This window comes from Quercus robur, chromosome 10 (genome assembly GCF_932294415.1).
Source record: "Quercus robur chromosome 10, dhQueRobu3.1, whole genome shotgun sequence".
NCBI classification, from domain to species: Eukaryota; Viridiplantae; Streptophyta; class Magnoliopsida; order Fagales; family Fagaceae; genus Quercus; species Quercus robur.
In genome coordinates, this window is record NC_065543.1 from 16,555,554 (window position 1) to 16,578,759 (window position 23,206).

General features: G+C 32.2%; 1 long non-coding RNA gene and 3 pseudogenes across 1 annotated transcript; all 4 read right to left on the reverse strand.

Annotated features, from left to right (window-relative positions):
- LOC126703897 (histone deacetylase 14, chloroplastic-like) overlaps window positions 1-3,297 on the reverse strand; it is a 60,113-nt pseudogene extending 56,816 nt beyond the window's left edge.
- LOC126703898 (probable LRR receptor-like serine/threonine-protein kinase At3g47570) lies at window positions 25-15,485 on the reverse strand (annotated as a pseudogene).
- A 2,391-nt stretch (window positions 15,486-17,876) lies between these two features.
- Window positions 17,877-19,759, reverse strand: LOC126703899 (histone deacetylase 14, chloroplastic-like; annotated as a pseudogene).
- Window positions 19,760-20,133: 374 nt separating this feature from the next.
- Window positions 20,134-21,817, reverse strand: LOC126702559 (uncharacterized). Its single transcript, XR_007647785.1, has 2 exons — window positions 21,723-21,817; window positions 20,134-20,552 (listed from the first exon to the last, which is right to left on the reverse strand). It is a non-coding gene; the product is annotated as an uncharacterized LOC126702559 (long non-coding RNA).
- Window positions 21,818-23,206: the final 1,389 nt, after the last annotated feature.

Sequence of the window (23,206 nt, forward strand, 5' to 3'; positions counted from 1 at the left end):
ACTTCTTTAATTGCACACATTTGCTCACTTCCACTGTTATAGATGCAAATATAACAATTAGCAAATTAACAAAATAGAAAAAATGCTACTCTTGCTACATTATTCTTGAGTTTTTACTTCCATCACATTGCTGCTGAGTTTATTTTCATGTCCATCATGTGGACCACTCACACCGGGTACACTTCATGTGTCTAATAATGATTGCAAAGCACTTGTTCATCAATCTTCTTTTCTTTATCTGGAGACATGGTTTCATTTATATTTTATTTTATTTTTTAACATTTGTAATAACACCTTGACTTTTTTACCCTGTAGCCATACTAAACGCACCATACCATCTGGCACATGTATGCAGTTAGCCGGTTACCATAATAAAATTAGGCTTATCTGTGGAAAAAAAAAAAAAAACCAATCAAGGAACTTTTAGTCTATATGACAATATGCAATACTAAAAGTTTCCCCCAGATAATCCAAACATTTATTGTAACTTCATTACCTTAAATCCAAGGTATACAAGCCCCAAAGTCACCCTTCCTTTGTTCTTGTGTTGGGCAAGGCAGAAGTGCTAGTAGGAGAACCTGGAGGAAGAGGCTGACAATAACATTGACTCTTTCCATCTTCTAGCTTTCCAATTGGAGACTTCAGGTTCAAGCCATAATGTGGGAGAAGAGGTGATGTGGGACTTGTGGGCCACCTCAACCCTGGACCAGAGCGTCTTGATCACATGTTGAACATGGTATCACCATGTCCTCTGCCACCAAGATACAACACCAGTTACTATTCACAGAAGCATTAAAGAAGCACAATTAGAATTATCCATTAACATCTTTTTTTGGCTTTTTAGATAGACGATAGAATAATTGATCTTCCGGTATCTATTAAAAAAAAAATCCTAATAATTATTATCTTTTGAGTTGAACACATACTTCCTCCCCTCTATGGCTCTAACTATACTACCCAAATACTCAAATACGACAATAAATTCATGTCAAATACCAGGTAAAGGTTCTCTAAAATGAATAACGACTTATCTTAATATGATACATTTGTTGCTAATGCAACATTTCATTGGTTGAAGTTGAAATACTTTTGAATCTCAGTTCCTGGTATTTTAATTGAACAATTCCAATTTCCTCCTAGTTCTCAATACTGCTTGCATTTAGCAAATACAAGAAATTTAAGTAACATGAATTTGGGGAAAGTAGTAAATATTGTTTCTTTATAACTTAAACGAGAGAGAGAAATCACCTGATTCAATAATGTGCTTGATGTTTTTGGATCCAACCCTATGCAGTTCCTTGCATCCACCATTCCCATTGATTGTGGAAGCCTTGGAATTTCTCGATGCTGCTTGCAGTTGTCAATGTCAAGAAGTTCTAATCTAGGGGAGCTACTAATGCTTTTTGGGAGAGTAACAATATTGGAGTTAACTAGAAACATAAATTCCAATACAGGGAAGTTATCGGGCTTCATGAATTCAATTATATTATTATTACAGCCAACGAGTTCCAGACCAATCACGCTGAGAAACTCGTATCCCTAAAATTGACTAAAGGAGCTGTGTGCTAATAGGGTCCAGTACTCATTAGCATCTTGTGACTTCGCTTGCTTCACCCATTGTTCCACTACTGTTCCACTTGCTTCCAGTTTACACTTATCCCTGCAAATAAAAGTATGGAAGCGAAATCAGTCATGTCTCACAATTACGAAGCACGAATGATGATAGAAAGGAAGGATGTTATCACCACGGGCTTTTAAAAGCTGTTGAATTGGGAACCACTAGCATTGTTGCATAATCTCTATCAATCAAAGTGATTTTTTTTTTCTACTTGAATTTTGGATGGAGTTCCAAAACTGGGATTAGCTTAAGTGCCATTTTCACTGACTAATAAAAATTAGCTGTGGACATAGATTTCAATCCCTCATATCTTATAGAAAAGAAAGTGAAACTAGATATTCAACCTTTGATATCATTAGTTTTCTAAAATGTCATCTGAATATATGACGGATCCAATATTTACATATTACATAGATTTGAACATGAGAAGTCCTTCGTTACCCCTCCCTTTGTCCTGATTATCTATATTACTGTGTATGTGTGTGCGGTTGTATGTGCATGTGCATATCCACTGGCCTTTATGAGATCAACTTTTACCAATTCATTTCCGTAGTGTCAAACAATATTTGCATGTGAAAGCTGACTAAGAAAATTTATTTCCTGTTAACAAGAAAAGATTCAGCTAAAAACTTATATACCGCTAAATGATGCAATGCAATTTGACAGTGATAATTCAACTATTCAAGTAACAAAAATATAAAAACTGAAGAGAATCTTATAAATAAAAATTACAAAGCTCAGCAACTTGATTTCTCTATAAATACTCATCCTATGAATGAGCCTATAAATTCAGAGGAAGAGAGTAACAAAGGCAGCCAAAGATGTTGATAAAGGAGGCATTCCTTGGCATAAAGGTTTTTTTTTTTTTTTTTAAGAGATGGAATCATATTTCTTCGAAGTTCAATCTTGTCTTCTTTGATGGTGGATATAGACTAGGGTTGGAATCATCATTGACACACTTCAATGTACCCAAAATCATTTCCTTCGATAATTTGATATGTTGTGGCGGATGCATAGTCAGTAGAGCTGGATGGTCAACGTACTGCCACATGGATAAATGCAATGTATTCTAAAAAAAAAAAAAACAAATGTTTTTAGTCCGCCCATGAAAAGTCTAATCGGCCTACAAATAGCATCACATTTTTACCTTCTCTCATTTAAATTGTCTAAAACAGACACACACAAAAGTCACACAGTGCAGAGCAAAAGCTAATAGCTTTTCTTTCAATCATCATCCATGATGGAGAAGGGCTTCTCGATCTTTTTTTTTTTTTTTTGACAAATTCATATACAATCAAATACTTTTATCCTTGTGATTTTTATAGGTTTTTATTTATTTATTAAGTTATAAGCTAGTATTTATTAATCATGCCTCGACCCTTTTGCTAGTGGTAAGTATTTTTCCTCCAAAAAACAACTTAGACGAAAAACAAAAAATCATACATATAATAAAATAACTTGTATAACCAAAAAAGAACCCTAACAAAGACTCAAAAGCAAAATAAAATCAAACATGTATAAAAAAAAATCATATGTGTAATATGAAATATCCAACAACAAGATAATTTCTACAAAGCCTTGATTAATTAGACTTACCAAGGCACTGATTGGCATTAAAAACCGTGACAGTGAAAGTGGAAAATAGAGACAAACCTGAGGATAAAACAATCTCAATTCCCACAAATAGTGAATCATCAAGCTGCACAAAATGCTACACAAAACCCACAAAAATAAATAAAAACAAATTGGTATTTCGGGAAAAATGGAAGAAAGTGGAAAACAGAGAAAAACCTGGGGATGGTGAGAGGAAATCCCATAGGAGTGAAGTGGTCTTTGTGGGCATGATGAGTTAAGAAATGATGCCTCTTTCTCTTTGAATTGAAAGAGAAAGGTCACATAGTACTTCTCAAAATAAAAAGGTCACAGTTGTTATTGCACACAATCTATACACACTTCAAAAGATTTTGAATTGAAAGTTTCTAAAAGTATTTTCGACAAAAAATGCATTCATGTCAAAGACGACGACAATGCATTGAACACATACTTCCTCCGCTCTAATACTCAAAGACGACGATGCATTCACATCAAATATATAACAGGAAAAGGTTATTAGAATAACAGCTTATCTTAATCTAATACATTTGTTGCTTATACTATCCGATTTGATTTTGTACTCGTCAAGGTCAAACACGAACCCATCTTAGCTGACCAACAAGAGCATTAATTACTTGTGGAGCATTAATTTAACTGTTCTTCAACATGATTAGGTGAATCCAAATTTTTTGGTTTCATCATAACAATCATAGCTTGACTTTTATAATAGAATTAAATCCATGACAGAGTTGACTAGCCAACATGATCTTGAAATTATGTGCATGGTATCTGCTGTGTGCCCTATCTTGTCAAGCATGATCATCAAATTACTTTTGTTATTGAAAATTAGGCAAATGTAGCATTGTTATGTAATTTACACTAATATAGCCAAATTGACCATCCCTCTATTTTATGAGCTCAAGCTTTGAAGAAAAATATATTGATGAAGAATGGGAAACAAGTGAAAAATAATTCTCATTATTTGTAGAAAATTATTTTACATCTACAAATAAAGTTGATAGTTAATTTTCCAAGCATAATATCAATAGATTTAATACACTAATACAAGATTGTAGGAAATTATTTGAGCTACTCACGCATATAAAAGAAACATATAGAAGACAAGGTATATGAAACATGTAGAATACTTCTTATTCAATGAATAACCATAAGCAAGCTTATCTAGAATGCCAGAAAATTCTTTCCATCCAATGTAACAGTTTGAAGGAGCACAAGGCTTTTTGGATCTGTGAATAGTTAGTAGAAAACAACATTAAGAGAAAAGATCAAAATAAGTAAAAAACTTAATACCAACATTAAGATGGTGAGGAGTTTGATTTTTAACCTTCCATATAGCCAAGCATGTTGTGCTAAATCCTAGCACCAAGAATAATGTCCCTAACCAAATGCAACTCAAAGATGGCCTTACTAATGTCCCATCGTTCTTGTGGCAACTCCATGGAGCATGCCAACCTTGACTATGGATATCAAACACTCCTTTATATTATTTGCAAGGCTATCATTGTGATTTCCAAAAACTTCATCAACATTATTTAAAAGTTTTGGATCCACAACTTCCATTACATCGTCAGGTAAGGCCATGCTAGCATAGTTGTGAATGTTTAGGCCTCCCTCAAACACACTATTTGTGGGTCTCTTTCCTGTTATCATCTCCAACAATAAGATTTCATAGTTGTACACATCTCCTTTGGTGACACGTCACTTCCTAGACCATACTCTGCCATTAAGAATATTATATATATATATATATATATAATGTATTCACATTACAATTTGGGAGCTCAAAAATAACCATGGTAAATATGGGAAAGCATATGCTAACATTTTAAAAGACTAGTAAATTATTGTTACCTGGTGGAGTGTACCCAATTGTTCCCCTTATTCCAATTGAACTACTTTCTTTTGGATTTGTAAGTCTTAAAAGAAACTTCTCAAGCCCAAAATCTCCTACATGAGCAACCATATTACAATCGAAAGAATGTTGCTTGGCTTTAGATCACAGTGAACAACTGGCATTTGGCAATGGTGATGTAGGTAATCGAGTGCATAAGTAACATCAATGGCAATGTTTGTTCTTTGAAGAAGGTTCAAGTTTTGTATCTCTTCCTACCCGTTATTTATTTCCAAATCCATATGCAACCAATTTTCTAGACTCCCATTCGGCATGAACTCATAAACTAGAGCCTTAAAATCATTTCCACGAAAATCCACACTTGAGCAACAACTTATGATCTTCAAAAGATTTCGATGACGAATATTTTTCAAGACTTCACACTCAGAGATGAAGCTCTTGGAAGCTCCTTGACGTTGAATATTTAGTACCTTAATTGCAACAATTGATCTATCTTCACCGAGGATGCCTTTATACACTGAACCAAAACTACCGACACCAACCAAATTTGCTAACAAAAATCCATCAGTTGCTTGAAGCAGCATTTGGTAAGACACTTTCATAAATGATTGCTTCAAGGAAGATTCTAAAGAGATATTATTATTATTATTATTATTATTATTATTATTATTATTATTATTATTATTTATGCCAAACAAATAAGAAAAAGGACACTATGGTTATTACCAAAATCACACATGCCATTAAGATTACCACTTTGAGTGCAAAATGCCACTTCATTTTCTTCTCCTCTTTTGTTAAGCACCTCGGGAACTTTAGTTCTGATATGCCCCCACACACCCTACTATTTCCAATGAGTGATATTGCGCTAGCATTTGCAAACACTCCTTTTGTTGGGACCTCTCCCTGAAAATCATTGAAGGATAAATTCAAATTCTTAAGGGAAAGATTCTCCAAGAAATTTGGAATTTGACTGGAGAAGTTGTTATGAGAAAGATCCATGACTTGAATACCTCTTGAAGAACTCAAGGATATTGGAATTTCTCCTTGAAATAAATTACCCTCCACATAAAGGTACTCAAGGCTTGTGCAAGAGCCTAGGCTGCTTGGAATTTTACCAGACAACTTGTTTTCAGATAAGTCCAACAATCCTAAATGGACAAGATTGCCGACTTCAAAATGTAGTGATCCTACAAAAAAGTTTTGAGCTAAATAAAGTCCAATTGTCAGCGTGGAAATTGTGAAGAGTTGTCTTGGAATGATGCCAGTGAGATTGTTTTGAGAAAGATTTAATAACAAAAAATTTTGGCATTTTTCTATACTTGATGGGATAGTTCCTTGCAATTTGTTATTATCTAAGGACAATTCATTTAACAATGATAGGTTTCCAAGGGTAATTGGTAACCTTCTTGAGAGCCTGTTGTCATGTAAATATAATTGGTGTAATTTTTTAAGACTGCCAATATCATCTGGGATTGTCCCTGTAAATTTGTTACCATTCATCCATAAGAATGTCAAGTTGACCAAATTACCCATCCAGAAAGGGATCTCTCCAAAAATAAGATTTTCACTAATCGAAAAAACGATAAGATGGGTTGAAAGATTACCCAAAACTTTAGGTAACATACCTTTGAATTGATTCGCTGCAAGATCTATTCTCCGTAAATTGCTACAATTGACTAGAGATTGAAAGAAATTCATTTCATCATCATCTCCACTTCCTAAATTATTGCTACTAATTAATAATTCCTCCAAACGGTGTAAACCTCCAAAGTTGACAGAAATTTTTCCCGAAAAATTGTTCGCGTCAGCTTCAATGTATTGTAGCTTTGAAGCATTAGACAACGAGATTGGAAGAGATCCGGTAAGTCGGTTTTCATACATTACAAACCATTGGAGAAGCGGAAGGGTGAGGAATACATTTGTAGGAAGACTTCCACTGAGCTTATTTTGGGACAGTGAAAAAAAGGTAATAGACGAGAGATTATATAAAGATGGAGGGATCAAACCAGAGAGTTTATTTCTACTAAATTCAAGATCCGTTAAGTTTCTTAATTGACCCAAGGTATCTGGAATATGTCCTCCCAGAACATTGTTGGATGCGAATAAAATTTGTAGAGAGCTAAGGTTCCCAATGAAAGTTGGAATTCCTCCCTTGAGATTGTTCGTGTCAACATAAAGAACCTCCAGCTTCAACAAAAAAGAAAGCTCCATTGGGGTTGATCCTGAAAGGTTATTTCTACCTACATCAAAGAAGTAGAGGTTGAAGCAATGGGAAAGGTTTGCAGGTATTTCCTCATTGAAGGAGTTGTTATATAGCCTCAATACTCGCAACCTGAACAAACGACCGAATTCATCAAGGATTTTGCCTCCAATGGTGTTGTTTGAGAGCACAATTTCCCTAATGAAGCTAAGGTTGCCTATGAATGGAGACAAGGAACCCTCCAAACCTTTGGAATGAAGATCTAATACGGTGACTCTTTTATGCTTGTGGCCACACGTAACACCTTCCCACTCGCAGAAATGGATGGAATCATTCCACGAGCTGAAAATGTTTTGAGGGTCAAATGTTATGTGTCTTGAAGGCCATCAAAGCCTGATGATCTGTTTCATTCCCACCGAAGTAACTAGAGGTGCCAGTACTTTTACTACCAGCAAAAATAGCAAGAATTGTTACATGCAGCAGAATAATGAAAAAGAGAAGGATGGCTTCATTGGCTTGGGAGTGAATTGGGCACAATAGACTCAGACTCATTGCTGCAAATGAAGATCCTCTTCCTTGCCGTATCATGTCCAATGAGCAAAATCTACGTTGTGCTTTTCTTGACAAAATAAGGCGTTTACACCACTGTTTTGAATACCGAAATTATAACACTCGAGAGAAGAAGAAAAAAAACTTGAAAAAGAGAGAGAAAACATGAAAGAATCGGCAACTGATATGATGTTTGAGGTAAGTGGGGAAGAGGAAAAAGATAGAACTGAGAACTGAGAACCGATGAAGCAAGAAATAGAGTTAAGAAGAGGAAAAAAAAAGTAGAGAACAAAATAAAGGGAGATGGTGGACCGGAAATGAGGAGAAACGTGTGAACATGGATTTTTATTTATTTATTTTTTTGAGAAACAAATTTTGAGAATTATTGTGATGTGTAATTTATTAGGTCTTTAGAATAATTTTGGCAGGTGAGAGAGAGAATAGAGACCAAAGGCAAAAGACACTTCTATTTTCTCTTTTATATTTTGTTACGTAATAATAATATTATACTATCATTTTATATTTATATTGTATACCAAAAAAAAAAAAAGTTAGATAGACAGGTTTCTTTTTTCTTTTCTAAAAAAAAAAAATAAATAAAGATAGATATTTAAAAAAAAAAAATAAAAAAAAAGGTTAGAAAGACAAACTAAAATTAGGGATTTTATCGAGGTTTATATATATTTGGTGCATAATTTTGAAATGGTATACCGTACATACCGATATCGAAATATTTCGTTCCACTAATTAATCCGAAATGACTTTTGGAATGGAATTCAAAATATTAGTTTACAGTTTACACAATGGAAATACCAATACATCTTTTGTGGTTGTGCTGATGCTGCCACGCAAATTGCTAAAATAGGCCCATGTGCCGTTGATTATTGGCCTTGATAGACTATTGAGGTAGTTGAACTATAATCACAATTTTTATTAAAATTAGTTGCAGATTCATGTGATAATTTTTTTAGGGGGGGATCTCATTAAATTTATTTTTTTGCAAGTTAGACTAATATAATAAAAAGTAATGTATTTCATAATCATATTTTCATTTATTATATTAACAATTACAAATTTAATATATATATATATATATATATAAAATGTCGTACCAAAATGAAAACAATTCAATTTTTATTAGAAATTCAAAAGGTACATTAGCGAAAATATTTTTTATATAGTAAATTTATTTATAACATTTTGTGTATCATTAAAAAGTATATAGAGTTTGTAAATTATTCTTTTAGTTTTAAACAAACTTTTTTAAACCCAATTTTTTATACACTACAATCCAAAACATTGAAAAACGTACTTAAAAAATTAATAAAACTCAACAAAATTAGAATTTCAAAATAAAAAATAAAAAAAAAGGAAAAAATAGAACTCACATCAAAGTCAAACTTTTACTCCCAAATATGTAAAACATATCAACTGGCTGGCTGAATATATTATAAGGCCTAATGTGGAAAATTTTATTGGGCTTTTTTAATTCTATTTTTTTTTTGAATCAATTCTAAATATTAATTAAATACTATTATTTGACTTTTTATGTTATATACATTTTTTTTTGTATTAAAATTGCTCTTGTTTTCTAAGATGTAAAACTGCTAATTAAGTTTTTGTATTTACAATTTATTTACATCTCTTTCACAAGTTTTTCGACACACTTATAATAATTTTTTTGGTGAAATAGTTTATAGTTTCAATTGAGCTGGATTTCAATTGGCCTAATATTTTGGACGCCTTCTTGAAGGTGAGGGGAAAAATTGCAAACCACACCTATATTTTTTCTTTTAAAAAATTATCATTTTACAATATTAAGACATTTTAAGCAATTTTGGGGGCCTTTTTCTTATGCAATATTAAGACTTTTTATTATTATTATTATTTTTTTTTACAAGTGAAGCCTTAAGCCTAGGCCTTGAGTCGGCCCTATATATGAAATGTGATGTGATCAAGCTAAATATCCATTGCATAATCAAATTCAAATTTTATAATAGGGCTTTGAAGTCATGGAAGAGCAACAGGTGGTTGATCCCAAGCAAAAGTGATGGTTTTAGCTTTATAAATGATGATTATAATCTAATCCAAGAGTATAATTCCAAAGAGGAAAAAAGTAGATGAAATTTTTTGAAAAAACGAAGAAGTATTGTGTAAATATGATGTCGCGAAAGCTACAAGAAAACAAACATGTTTCTTTTTGAATGGAAAAAGAAACTAAACACGTTAGCTTCTAAACGAAAAACTTGAATCCATGAGGGGTCCCTTGAATTCACAAGGTAATAGGGTTCTGGAATCCACTAAAGAGAAATAGACAAAGTTTGTATTTTATAAATCTGAAAAACTGAATTTCCCTGACTGCTATAATATGTTTAAATAGTAAAAGAAACCATAGGGCGGCTATGAAAACGCCAAAAAACCCTAATCCGCACTAATCACGTAATTATGTGGCAAAATAGTGATTTTTGCCAAAAATAGCAAAATTTAGATAATTACAGAAACTGAAAATACTATCTCTAAGAGACGTCTCAAAATAGATAGGACCTTATTCTGACTTTTAAATTAAAAGTTATTAAAGAAAAACAAATATTACTATAAATAGCAAAAACACTATTTTCAGAGCCTTAACGAAGAATTTGCCTAAATTTCATGCAATTTCAACATTGTCGAATGCCGTTTTACATGAGTTTGGATCAAAATGTCATTTCCCTTCAACCTGCCAAATTTCATGCAACTCTAACATTGTCGCCCCGATGGCCTCTATTGGCACCCCCTTTTTATTTTGTATTATGACTTCTAGCGTTCCTACTGCTCCAAGAAGGCATGTGCTGTCTATTATACATCAAAATATTGTCATAATCTAATTCAAAATGTGAATACTGAATAGATAAATAAATAATTTTAAACACAAAATTGAATCTAATTTCTTAAAAATCTCAAAAAATACACTAATGAGATAAGGAACGTCATATAGCAAGGACATAACAATTTGTTGCTAATTTGTTAAATAAAACATTTACAAATAGTGAAAGGAAACTATACAAAGACAATCTTCTTCAACTGCTCAAGCTGTTCTTCATTATGTTGTTCAGACTATTTTGTTGTTTTCCAAATAAACTAAAGCATGAAAAGAATACAAAATATGACATATTATAATATGATTTTTTCCCTAAATTAGGTCAACAACAAATCTCATTCATTACTATGTTTTAATTTTTCATTGATTTATTATTTAGTTATAGTATCAAAATTATAATGGATGAATATGTAAAGTAAAAATTGCCTAAGATAAATTTGTAAATACAATATATTTATATATTTAATATTTTCAATAAAATTAAAGGTGAAAAATAAATAAGAAAAAGAATAATGACGTGGCGGATGAGTTGGTTCAACAAGAGTGTAGTAACAATAAATACTATGTTTTAGCTTCTAGATATATGTAGCTCATTCTAGTGATGTCACGGAAGCTAAATAAATACAAACACATTTTCAAAATGAAAAGAAACTAAATACGTTAGTTTCTTAATGAAAACCTCAAATCCACTAGGGGTTCCCTAAATTCAAAAGGTGATAGGTTTATGGAATCTGCCAAAGAGAAGCAATAGGCAAAGGTCTAGATTTTGGGCAACTAGAAAAACGCCTAAAAAAACCTAATTCGTGTGTTATCATGTAATTAGGTGGCAAAATAGTAATTTTTATCAAAAATAGAAAATTTGAGATAATTGCGGAAATTGAAACTAGTATCTGTAAGAGATGTCTTAGAATAGACAAGACCTTATTCTGACCATTGTTATGAATACCGTTTCGGTTTGTTTATTGGAATGGAATATTTCGGTACCGGTCAATTTCGGGTACCGTTTCGGAAACCGTTTCGAAATTACTGCTAAAATATATATATATATATATATATTATTACTATTCTATAAAATAATAAATTTAATATAGTTTTCTATTAAAAGAAGTGATATTATTATTTTAAAAAAACATTTATTATGGTTTTAAAAAAATAAAATAAAACTCATATTTTGTGTAATTGTACACAAGTGAGCTTCCAAGAAGCTTCCTATTGACTATTTTTTCTGTTTCTCCCATTTCCCAACCCACCCACGTGACTAGTGTTGCTTCCTACTGATTTCTTTTTCAATTTTTCCCATTTCCCAACCCACCCATGTGACTAGTGACAACACTATTAGCTGCTCAAATGCTACTTCTTTCATTATTGCTACTTTTTCTTGATCATTTCACCTTCTGAGCTATTTTCTCCTCTTCTCATCTTCTTCTTCTCCCTTTTTGTTTCGTAAGTCACACTTTTTTTTGCTTCATCTTGCTCTTCAATTTTCTTTTCAGCTTCTCTGTCATGGTTGAGAGGGTCAGATAGTGAGAGATGATAGAGAGACAAGGAGCTACAAGTGTGAAAATGAGATATAGATGAGAGATTGAGGAGGATTTTTGGTGATCTAGCAAAAAAGATGCCGATCAAGTTCAAAAAGGGAAAATAAGAAGACAAAATTCATACCGGCCGGAAAATGAATTTCGGCCAAAATTGGCCTGAATTGACCGAAACGCCCGGGACGGGCCGAAATGGGGCGGAATTTAATCCGAGGTGGAAAGGAGGGTATTACCATTCTGTTTTACACACCGGTACGAGAAATTTCGGCCGTTCCGGCCAGAACAGAACGGAATCCATAACAATGATTCTGACTTTTAAACTAAAAGTTATTAAGGAAAACAAATACTCCCTCCGTCCAAGTTTGTATGTCTTCTATTCTATTTTGGGATGTCCCAAAATATTGTCCTATTTCTAAAAATAAAAGTTATTAGTTTACTAATGTTCCTATTATAACCTTACTTTATTTTCAAAACTATTTGAAAAGAAAACTAACAAATATTTAAAAAATCAATCTAATTGAGCCACTTTTTTAGTTGCATCATTAAGAATAACTCTCTTTTTTTAAAAAAAAAAAACTAATAAATTTATTTAAGGATAGTTTTGTAAACCTATGGCACGTTTGGTAGACTGTAATAGACACTGTAATATCATAGATATTTCTATGGTATAACTATTCGGTTGTTTGGTTATGTTTTTATTACAATAAATAGTTATTCCTTATGAATAGCTATTCTTCAAAATGAGGAATAACTATTCATTATCAAAAGTATTGAATATCTATTCATTCACCTTATGCAATAACTTTTTAAAAAAATTTCCTAAAAAGCCATTAGTTGTCACATCTTCAAAAGGATAGAAAATAAATTTTCCTTCTTGTTAATTATTAGCTCTATTTTGAACACCCTTAAATAAGTGTATTTTAGGAAATTTGACTTAAAAATTATTTAATTACATATTCTTTTTATACTCTACTAAATTGTGGATACTTATTCAGGATTCTATTCCTAAATAGTCACCAAACTAATGAATAGTAATACTTATTACATTCCAACTTAATGTATTCCTTATAATACTTATTCCTATTCCCATGTAGTAATCATTACAGTGTACCAAACGTGCTCTTATACATTTTTATAAGGCAGACAATACAGTAAATTATGTTCCCTTAAAAAGTTTGACTTTTCAAACAAGACAAACAAATTGGAATGAAGGGAGTATTACTAAAAAAGACAAAATCACTATTTTTGGGCCTTAACAGAGGAATTTGCTAAAATTAGGGCGAATCTAAGGACGAACCTAATTTTTATTTACTTATTATTTATATATATATATCATTTTTGTAGTTACCCCTTTCAAAACCTTAGGCCCTCCTTCAATTAGCAATTATCCAACCCAAAAACCTAACAAAAACAATAAAAACATTCACAATGGTGATTGTATTTTAGCAACAAAAAAAAAAAAAAATATATATATATATATATATTACTACCAAAAAACCATGTGTTATTGGAGAAGTTAAAACTAAATTTTTTGCAACTACAGTAAATTGGTATAAATATTTGTTAACTGTAGCAAGTTGTTAAAAATAAAATATTTTATTTTGTTAAGATTATCTCTCTACCTTCAATTAAAAAACTCAAATTCTCTCTCTTCCTTTAGTATTTTAATGAGTTGTTTATATTATTTTAAATGAAGTGGTAAAAAAAAACATTAGTTGTTAGGTATATTGTAAAGTGGGATGATAAAATAGATAAATTAGTTTTTTGAGGTATTAAAAATTAAATTTTTTAGCACCACTAGTGTGAATGTTCTCTAACTTCAAAAAAAAAAAAAAAAAAAAAAAAAAAAAAAAATCCTAGCTAGCCTAATATTAATTTTTTTTTTTGGTAAATAATTGCATTTTAATGTATTAATAAATAACGATTTTGAGTATTTATAATTTATTAATACTATATGAATGCCTATTTAGAATTTTTTTTTCCCTTATATTCCAGGTCCCTTTAGCTTGAAATCCTAGTTCTATCATTAGATATCTAAGTCATAAGTGGAACTAACGTGCACTGGGATTTCCAGGGAAATAGAAATGTTTCACTTTTTGTGCTTTCATAACATTTGAATTCTGAAAGTACAATTGCAAGCTACAGATTAAAAACTCATGGTTACAAAAAAAAAAATATATATATATAAATAAATAAATAATTGGTCAGTGTCAAAGTAAGAGAAATAACTAGTTAAGCTTTTTCTTATATGAAAAGCGAAACAACTAATCATGTGAGTAGATAAAGGGTCATGCTAACGAGTGCCTTCGATCAGGGAATGGTTAACAATTCATTTTAGAAAAGTTTTCACACCACTTTTATGGAAAACGAAAAAAACTTTCAAAACATTTTTTTTTCTTATTCTATAAAAACTTTTTTTAAATGAATTAAGAGTATCTGTTAGCATTTCCCAATGTTAAATACGTAATGTCATTTTCTGAAAATACTTGGTTATGACCTATGAGTGTCAAAAGGTGGCTTGAATTTTCCCACTAACATCAAATGCATGTCTTGATTTTTGGCAAGGATGACTTTGGTGGTTTGATTTTTTGCATGCCGAGCATGACTATTTGCATACAATTCTAAAAAGACACAGACTTTTTTATTTTGTGTGGGTATGATAAATGCCTTACTTGTGACGACATGCAAGATAGCTAGTCTTGTTCTTGTGCCATTGATATTGATCGTGAAGTTAACTTTTGAGGCTGAATTGCAATTATTCTTTGTAGATAACCAATTAGTCATTTTTTCCCCTGAAGAGACAAAGACCTAGACTTTTTTCGTGGGTATTTGGCTGATGACTAATTTTGTGACCACATACAAGATAACATTAAATGTATGTCTTGATTTTTTGCAAGCATGACTTTGGTTTGATTTTTTGCAAGCATGACTTTGGTTTGATTTTTTGCAAGCATGACTTTGGTTTGATTTTTTGCATGCCTATCATGACTTATTTGCATACAATTTAATAGATGCATGACTCTGTTTTTCTACATGATGTGCACAGTTTCTCGATAGTGCCGACATGAATTACTCTTTCAAGTATCAATGAGAATGACCATTTCTAAAGGTATATATGGTTGCGTTGAAGTTGCCACGCAAATTGGTAAATAGGATACAAGACAAGATACTAGTGTTGCCCATGTGCCGTTGATTATTGACCTTGAAGTTGAAGGTAACTGTCGAGGTTGAACTGCAATGAGTTGAGCAATTACCATTTTTATTAAATTTTTCTACCGTTCTTAATTAGTAGCTAACCAGGTTTGTTGATGATAATTTTCTACCATTCATAAGAGGAATTCTTGGGGGGTGCACTGGGATTCCCATGGAAATATAACTAATCATGATTAGAGAAAACTTTGTCGGTTAAATATTACTGCTCCTTGTCATCAAACTTCTAAAAATGCACTTCCAACACAGTAACTCCGCAAATCTAGCTGCCTCTGGTAATTCTCTTTTTTCCTTTACAATTCTTAGTTTCTTACAGCGTAGGTACCACGCACACTTCATAAATTTTTCAAATTTTGGAATATTTTTCTACTGTTATTAACAAAATGGCTAATATATTGATTTCCTCCAAAGTCCAAACTTCAAAGGAACTTTTTGTAATTTACCCTAATATATTTCTATTATTCCACTTTTTTATTCCCTTCCAAACACGCAAAAGAAAAACAATAATCTTTTCTTTCCTCTTACTTTTCCATTCTTCATAAATTTCCATCCATCAATTTATTGCAAGTTTTACATGAAACAAAAATAGTTTAGAATATAAAGCAAATTTTATTTTAGGGTTGGTTCATAATCATACTAGACTAATTTTACAATTTTTCGGGTACCCCTAATTAGTTGGACACCCCTTATGATTTCAAACATCTAAACTGTAACAAATTAATTGAATGAGGAGGATAACCTTTTCCTCTATTTAATATTTTTGGAACAAATCATTTTGTGAAATCCGGGTAGTTCAAGAATTAGGGTCCAAACTCCAAAGGTCATATAGAACCAATAAACACTCCAAAGTACAAGCAATATAGATTGATGGTCACAAAATTGTAATAAATAAGAAAAAAAGAGAGATTGATGTCACAAAATGCAGACTTTGAAAGTATTACATAGAGGACAATATACTTCAACTCATAAATTCTTAACCATACTATAAAGGATTTTTTTCCCCAATACTCGTATACCAAGTTAGCATTGAAGTGAGACATTTCTATAGGAGTTAGGCATAAAGACTCATAGACACCTTCCAAATATACATGGAATTAGGTGAACTGCATTAAAATTACTAATACATATAACACAGGTTTGTACATTTTCACAGGGAATGTATGTGTTTCACCCTCTAAATCACTTGCTTAACCTTGGCAAATGGTGTTTCAAACAAAATGGGAGGGTTGTCATACTTGGACGCCAAACTCTGCTCCCCAAGAAAAGCACTGAATGAATCTGCGACTAAGTATGACAAACTCGAGATTGTATCCACCTTCTAGGAAAAGCACACATCAGCCCCCGCATAGATCTTTGGCAAGTTGTTTAATATTGGACATTGGCGTGTAGTATGTTCTCCTCGTGAACTGTAAACTGGCTTTTGGATCCAATACATGACCATCATACCTAACAAATTCTTGAGAAAGAGAGAGAGAGCACCGGGCGCACTTAAGCGCAAGGTCCTCCAAGAGCCTAGGCTCAAAGCATACACTTTATTGAAGTGAGATGCACGTTTTTTTTTTTTTTAATGATTTGATAAATTTGAAAATAATTATCAATGGACAATACAACAATCAAATGATAAAAAAAAAAAAAAAAATAAAACATATAAAAATTGAAATAAAATATTTTATAAAAATTCATATAACATTTATATAAGCCCGTCCTTTTGCAATTTTTTGGATCAACTAGATGAGTACTTCCATCAATATCCATTCTTGAATCTCCAGTAGCCATAATGTGCTATGACTAATTATTAATATTAGTTAATAATTTAATAACTTAATAAGTATATGAAAATAAGAACTAGTCAATATAAGTTCAATAGTGGACTGTAAAGTGATTATGATCCCAAATAGTTCTTATAGAGGTGTGTAGCATTACACCATAAATTGCATTTTATACACCAAATTAATGGTTTATATCAATAGTGTTAAGATTCGGTGACTACAATTAAGTTTTGGTTTTTTTTTTTTTTTTTTTTTGGAAAAATATAAAAATCACTCAAAACCGTGTTCGAGCTTTTTAAAAAATCACAATAAAGCGCACCTAAAGCACACTTCTTTGAATGCACCTCACTTTAGACGCTAAAAGCGCTGGAGCTTTTGCACTTCATGCTTAAGCACACTTTTACCAACACAGAGAGAGAGAGAGAGAGAGATGCAAGCGGGCTAATGACTAGATTGACTATGATAATTTGTTATAAGCGACTTAAAGATGCTGACAATCTAAACCAGCGGGTAGGGGATGGTGGGCAGCAGAATTGCCTTTAGAACCATAGAGGATGTCTTTATGCCATAATTTCATTTGATAGCAGAGGATGTTGCCCTTTCGGGTTGTTCAAATTTGGATGCATTACCAAATATCTATCAGATGCTATAAGTTGAAAATCTCTATAATAAAAAAAGGTGAAAGACTATGAGGCTGAATATTAAAAAGATTCTTTACATTTTTCGTGCAATAACTAATCGTTTCAAATCCAGTGATAGATAAGTGAGTTTAATTTGATTATTTGAAATTAAATTTCAATACTGGAGAAACTCTTAAATGTCTATCCATTTTGAATTCATGCCTTCATTTCTGCCACCCAAATAGCGCAAACCTAAAAAGAAAAGAACAAGAAAAAGAAAAGTTATATTTTGAAAAATAAGCTAATTAGTGACAGATGCACTATTGTCATTGAAAGAAACACTAACAATTAAATTGCAGATGCAGCACAAGTGCACAACCATACAACTTGAAATTGGATGACCCCAAACAACTTTGTCGAAAGCCTTGTAAAATAACTTCCCAATAATTACATCATATTTCATCCTTTTTCATTAAAGGCCAACTAATATTTAAAAGTTTTATTTATTAAAAAAAAAAAAAAAAAAAAACTCTAACCTTGTCATAGTTAGTATAGATAGTATTGTTAGTATTTTATGTCACGGTAGTATTCCTAATATTTGCATCTATACGTTGTTTAAATTAGAAGTTGGGCGATGATCTGTGGCTATTCACTTAAAATCCCTCTTCCAACCACCCCCACCCCCCCTCCCCACATCCCCCCGGCCCCCCTTCCCTCTTCCTATAAAGATTTCTAGCTCCACCCATAGGAGCCTCATTTTAGGATTTCTCCTAGTCCTATATATACCTAAATGAGTTTATTTTATAATCTATGAAATAATTAGGATATCCATAGACTTGCTTGACCTATATACAACTCTTCACCAGAGAGAAATAAATTGCACAGTGAAGCTGCTTAATAGAGCATAGATTGTTTTTCACCGGCAGTATGAATTGCTTTTTATAGAAATGGAATACTCACCTAGCAGAGACAAGAATTATATCTGCCTTAATCTTAAATCTTTGAGCACAGGGTACAATAATTTCATCAAGCACAGTTGTCATGGCAATATCATCTGACCCTCCAAGTATAGGCAAATTTAATCTGTTCCTTCACCATCTCCATGACCTACCTCATCAACTTTACCAGTACCAGGGTAGCTTCCATCCTATAACAAACAAGATGAAATAGAATTAGATTGGTTGCCGAGAAATGAACTTCTAAGATGTACATCCATTTAATGGATCAAAATCAATAATATAAAGGCCTTGAATATTAAGCAGGAGAAGCAGTTTGTGATTAAATTGCAGGGGAAAACATATAACACAGGCCTGGACCAAATTAATTCTTACTTGGTGAGTTGAAATGATAAATATATCTGGATCATCATAAAAAGCATCATTTGTCCCATTTCCATGGTGAGCATCAAAATCAATGATAAACACACCCTTAGCCCATGTGAAAGTTGGGCATAACGAGCTACAATGGCCACATTTCCTAAAACACAACCCCGTAGGCCCCTTTGGAATAGGACAATGTCCTGGAGGTATTATCAAAGCAAAGCCCACAGGTGGATCCAGGCGGTTTCTAGATGCTAAAACCTGAAAGATGACAGAAAATTTTAGAAAATAGATAGTGCAAACAAGAAGTAAACTCACTTACAGCATAGAATAACTTAAAACTAGAATCTACTTCTGCTAACTTCAGTGAAAATATGAACATTTGGGGGTGTCAAAAGAAAAAGAAAATGAAATCGTTCAAGGACTGCACATAAAATATAACAAATAAGAATTATCTCAAGAGACTGAATCAACTAACAAATATAACTTCAGTGATTCCTGCTCAGGCGCAACTAGTGACTCAAACCTGCATCAATATACCATGATAAGAAAGAGTGGAGTGTACAACATGCAGCTTGCAAATTAAAGCATCAAGATCCAAGTCAAACATCATTCATATCAAAAAATTTAAATTCAATAAAATAAGGACAAAAAAAATGAACGAAATGTCCCAGATATACATTCAGTGCAACTGGAAAACCTTTCTATCCCAATCGATTCAACTAATATACATGACTTTACTAGATGAGGAAACATTGATGTTAAAGAAGCTCTCAATCAGACTGTAAGAACCAGAAAGAAAAAAAAAATTGTTTTGTGGGTCATATACAAACCCCTTTTTTGCAAATACATCAAGGTTTAACAATTTTTCTTCATATCCAATGTGCCTTTCTTTCCATCTGCTGAATAATTTATCCATCAGAATTAATAAAGTTTTAGCATCATGATATACAAAAAGGATAATATTCTCAAGCCCACCAACAATAATTGAAGGAAAATATTTCCAAGCAAAAGTTTTATATACAGCACTGGTAATCCAAAGTACCCAATTTTCCGTGAAAGTTTCCAATCTTCCAAAAGAGGAAACATGATACACGACAATCAAATACTTTATAATAATCCCAAGTCCTCCAAGGAAACAAAACTAAAAATAAATAAAGCTGCATAGATCCTCTCATAAAAGATCAACCAACGCTGCCATGCAATGGCATGCTAAACATTACACTTCCAAATGAAGGGTCATGGGTTGGTTTATGAAAGAAATCTAAAGCAAATCTTCATATCAGAATTGAGATGAAACTGAAATAATCTACACCGCCATCAAGCTAAAAATCAGCAAAGAAACTTGTTTGAACTGATAAAATCAGTTATTTTACTTGCATTTTTTTTTTCCCTTCTCTTGATACCTGAAATATTGAAACATTAAAATGAAACACTCACATAGATCCCATTCAATAAGGCAGGGCCATCATTGTCTTACTAATAAAAAGTTGATCATATTCCTTTAAAATAATAAATGTGCAAAGGATATAGAAAGAGATAAATGGTCCATATAGCATTTGAAAGACAACATAAAAAGATCATCTGAAAGATGATGACAAAATCGGTCATTTATGGGGATCAATTACAATGTCCATAATCCAAACAAACATTAAGAAAAATTTGAGAGCAATTCAAATGCAATGTAAAAACACAATAACCTGAAATCCAAATTATAAAGCATGTGCTACTTACAATTATTGCACAATCAAATGCTAATTCTTGGTGCGTACTTTTGGTTTGCTTTTAAAGCAGTCACATATGCATCTTTATTAGCTAGCCTTAAGCAACTGTATCTCAACGTAAGAACACCTGAGTCAGCCAAATTGATTGAACTAGTGGCTAGGAACCAACCCCTCATATGGGCATTCATTGAGTGTTTTATACAGCCAAAGGAATACTAGGATGTACAAAGCATTTAAACTGCAGCCCCACCCCTACACCCTATATAATAACAAGAACATAATTATTCAAGAAAACCTTCTTTTTCTCAAAACCAGAAATAGTTTTAAACATATCTTCAAATGAATTGATTTAAAAGCATTCCTATTGAAATAATTTTAAAGAAGATACCCAAGGATCATTTAAGCAAGATAAATGTAATAGATGTGTCTTGACTTTTGAACCCTCTATCTATATATTTATTAAAGTTAAAAGATGGAAGCTTGCAATTAAATGATGCAAATTCTACTTTGACATAATTTTTTTTATTAAAAATCATGCAAAAATAACTACACAGTTCATGACAACAAATTTGATGAGCACATATGCAAACCCATTCAGTCAAAGCACTTGCATGGTCTCAAAAAACTGCCAATTTTTCCCCAAATCACTAACTGAAGAAACTGCCCCCAACATATGAGTTTCCAATTACGAAATATCTGATGGAGTTAATCCCTTATCTTCTCATATTCATACACCTCATGTAATATATACAATTGAACAAAGCATCCAAAAAAATAATTATATTTGCCAAATTCTCTAAAGGTTTTACACCATCGTATGGACATATCATGAAAAGATAGAGAGATCCATACCTTCAATATCTGATCATGTGTTACACTGCCAAGAAATATGCTGAAAAGTACATCTGGTGGTTTAACTGGAGTGTCCACTTCCCATGTGTTTGTTGTGTCCCTACAAATACCAGAAAGGAAAGCACTATGACTTTGGACTTCAAAAGCTAGCATTAACGTTTTCCAATGGAAACAGCTTGAATTGAAACTACTCAAAAGAATTTAATTTAAAGCCTTAGAGAATGGTCCAACAAATGCAAACAGAGGATCCTATAGAATGGAAGGATCATTTTAAGCACAAAAACATAAAAACTTAAGGGATAAAGGAGTTTTATCATTAGCCAGTAGGTATAGTTGTTATCCCAAAAATGATGAATTTGTGGTCTTTCCATCTTTACTAATTCAAATATTCCTAATTAACAAGGAAAGAAACAAGCAAATAAAAACATATGTTTTTATGTTATGATCATAGAAATATATTCTTCCAGAGATCCCAAACAAAGGCACTTAGGCGGCCCAACAACTTAATTTTTGGCCAGCATGTATGAAATTACCAGCTAACAGTAAATTTTCATAGGCTTGAAAGGTAAGATGCTAAAATACCAATCATTCACAAAACCCTGGTATTCAAGAGGTACCATAGTGTTCCAACACCTTTTATGGTGTCTGGTCATGATGGTTCAAACCCCACCAGCCCCACTCCCCCAATTTGCCTAGGGAAAACGGAAAAAGAAAGAAAAAGCCCATCTCAAACAATTTTGTACCTGTCTGTTGCAAGTTAAAAAGCACTGATTTTTCAAAAATCCCCCCCCCCCCCACCCTCAACTTATTAAAAACACATCTTTGGATCCAGTTTTTAGAAAAAACACTTCTTTAACACCACATAATGCAACAAGAATGGACCATTGGTGCAAAAAAGCTTGCCCTGATCATACACACACACCTGGAAAATGTCGAAATGCATTATACACTGATTATGGAAATCAACATATCTAAATCTAACTGTATATCAACATCAAATAAATATGACCAGGAAACATACTGTAATACATATTTATGAATATCAAATAAACTAAATAAATGAATAAACCAATCTATGACTCCGCATTCTAATTGAATAGTTTAAAATACATACAGAACATAAACTTGAATAATAATTTTAATGGTCTAGAACTTGGAACATCCAAATTTTTGAACAGACTCAGTAATCCCAATTATTCTCAACTGCAAATACCCTCCTTGGGAAGCTCCTCCCAAATTTGCAGCAATTTTAGAACCTCAAAAATTTTGTTTTGGTGTTTGAGTATTCTTATGAAAATTTTTATGCCCAAGTCTTTTTTAGTGCAAATCACTCAATATTAAACAAAACCAAAATCTCAGCAAATACCTTTCTGTGTTTTCCCATGAAAACTAACCAAAGATCGTCATTTAGATTAACAATCAATTTATTGTCTTATTTTGTGATCCAAAAACTCTATTAACTTTTTAGAACCTTAAGAGCAAGG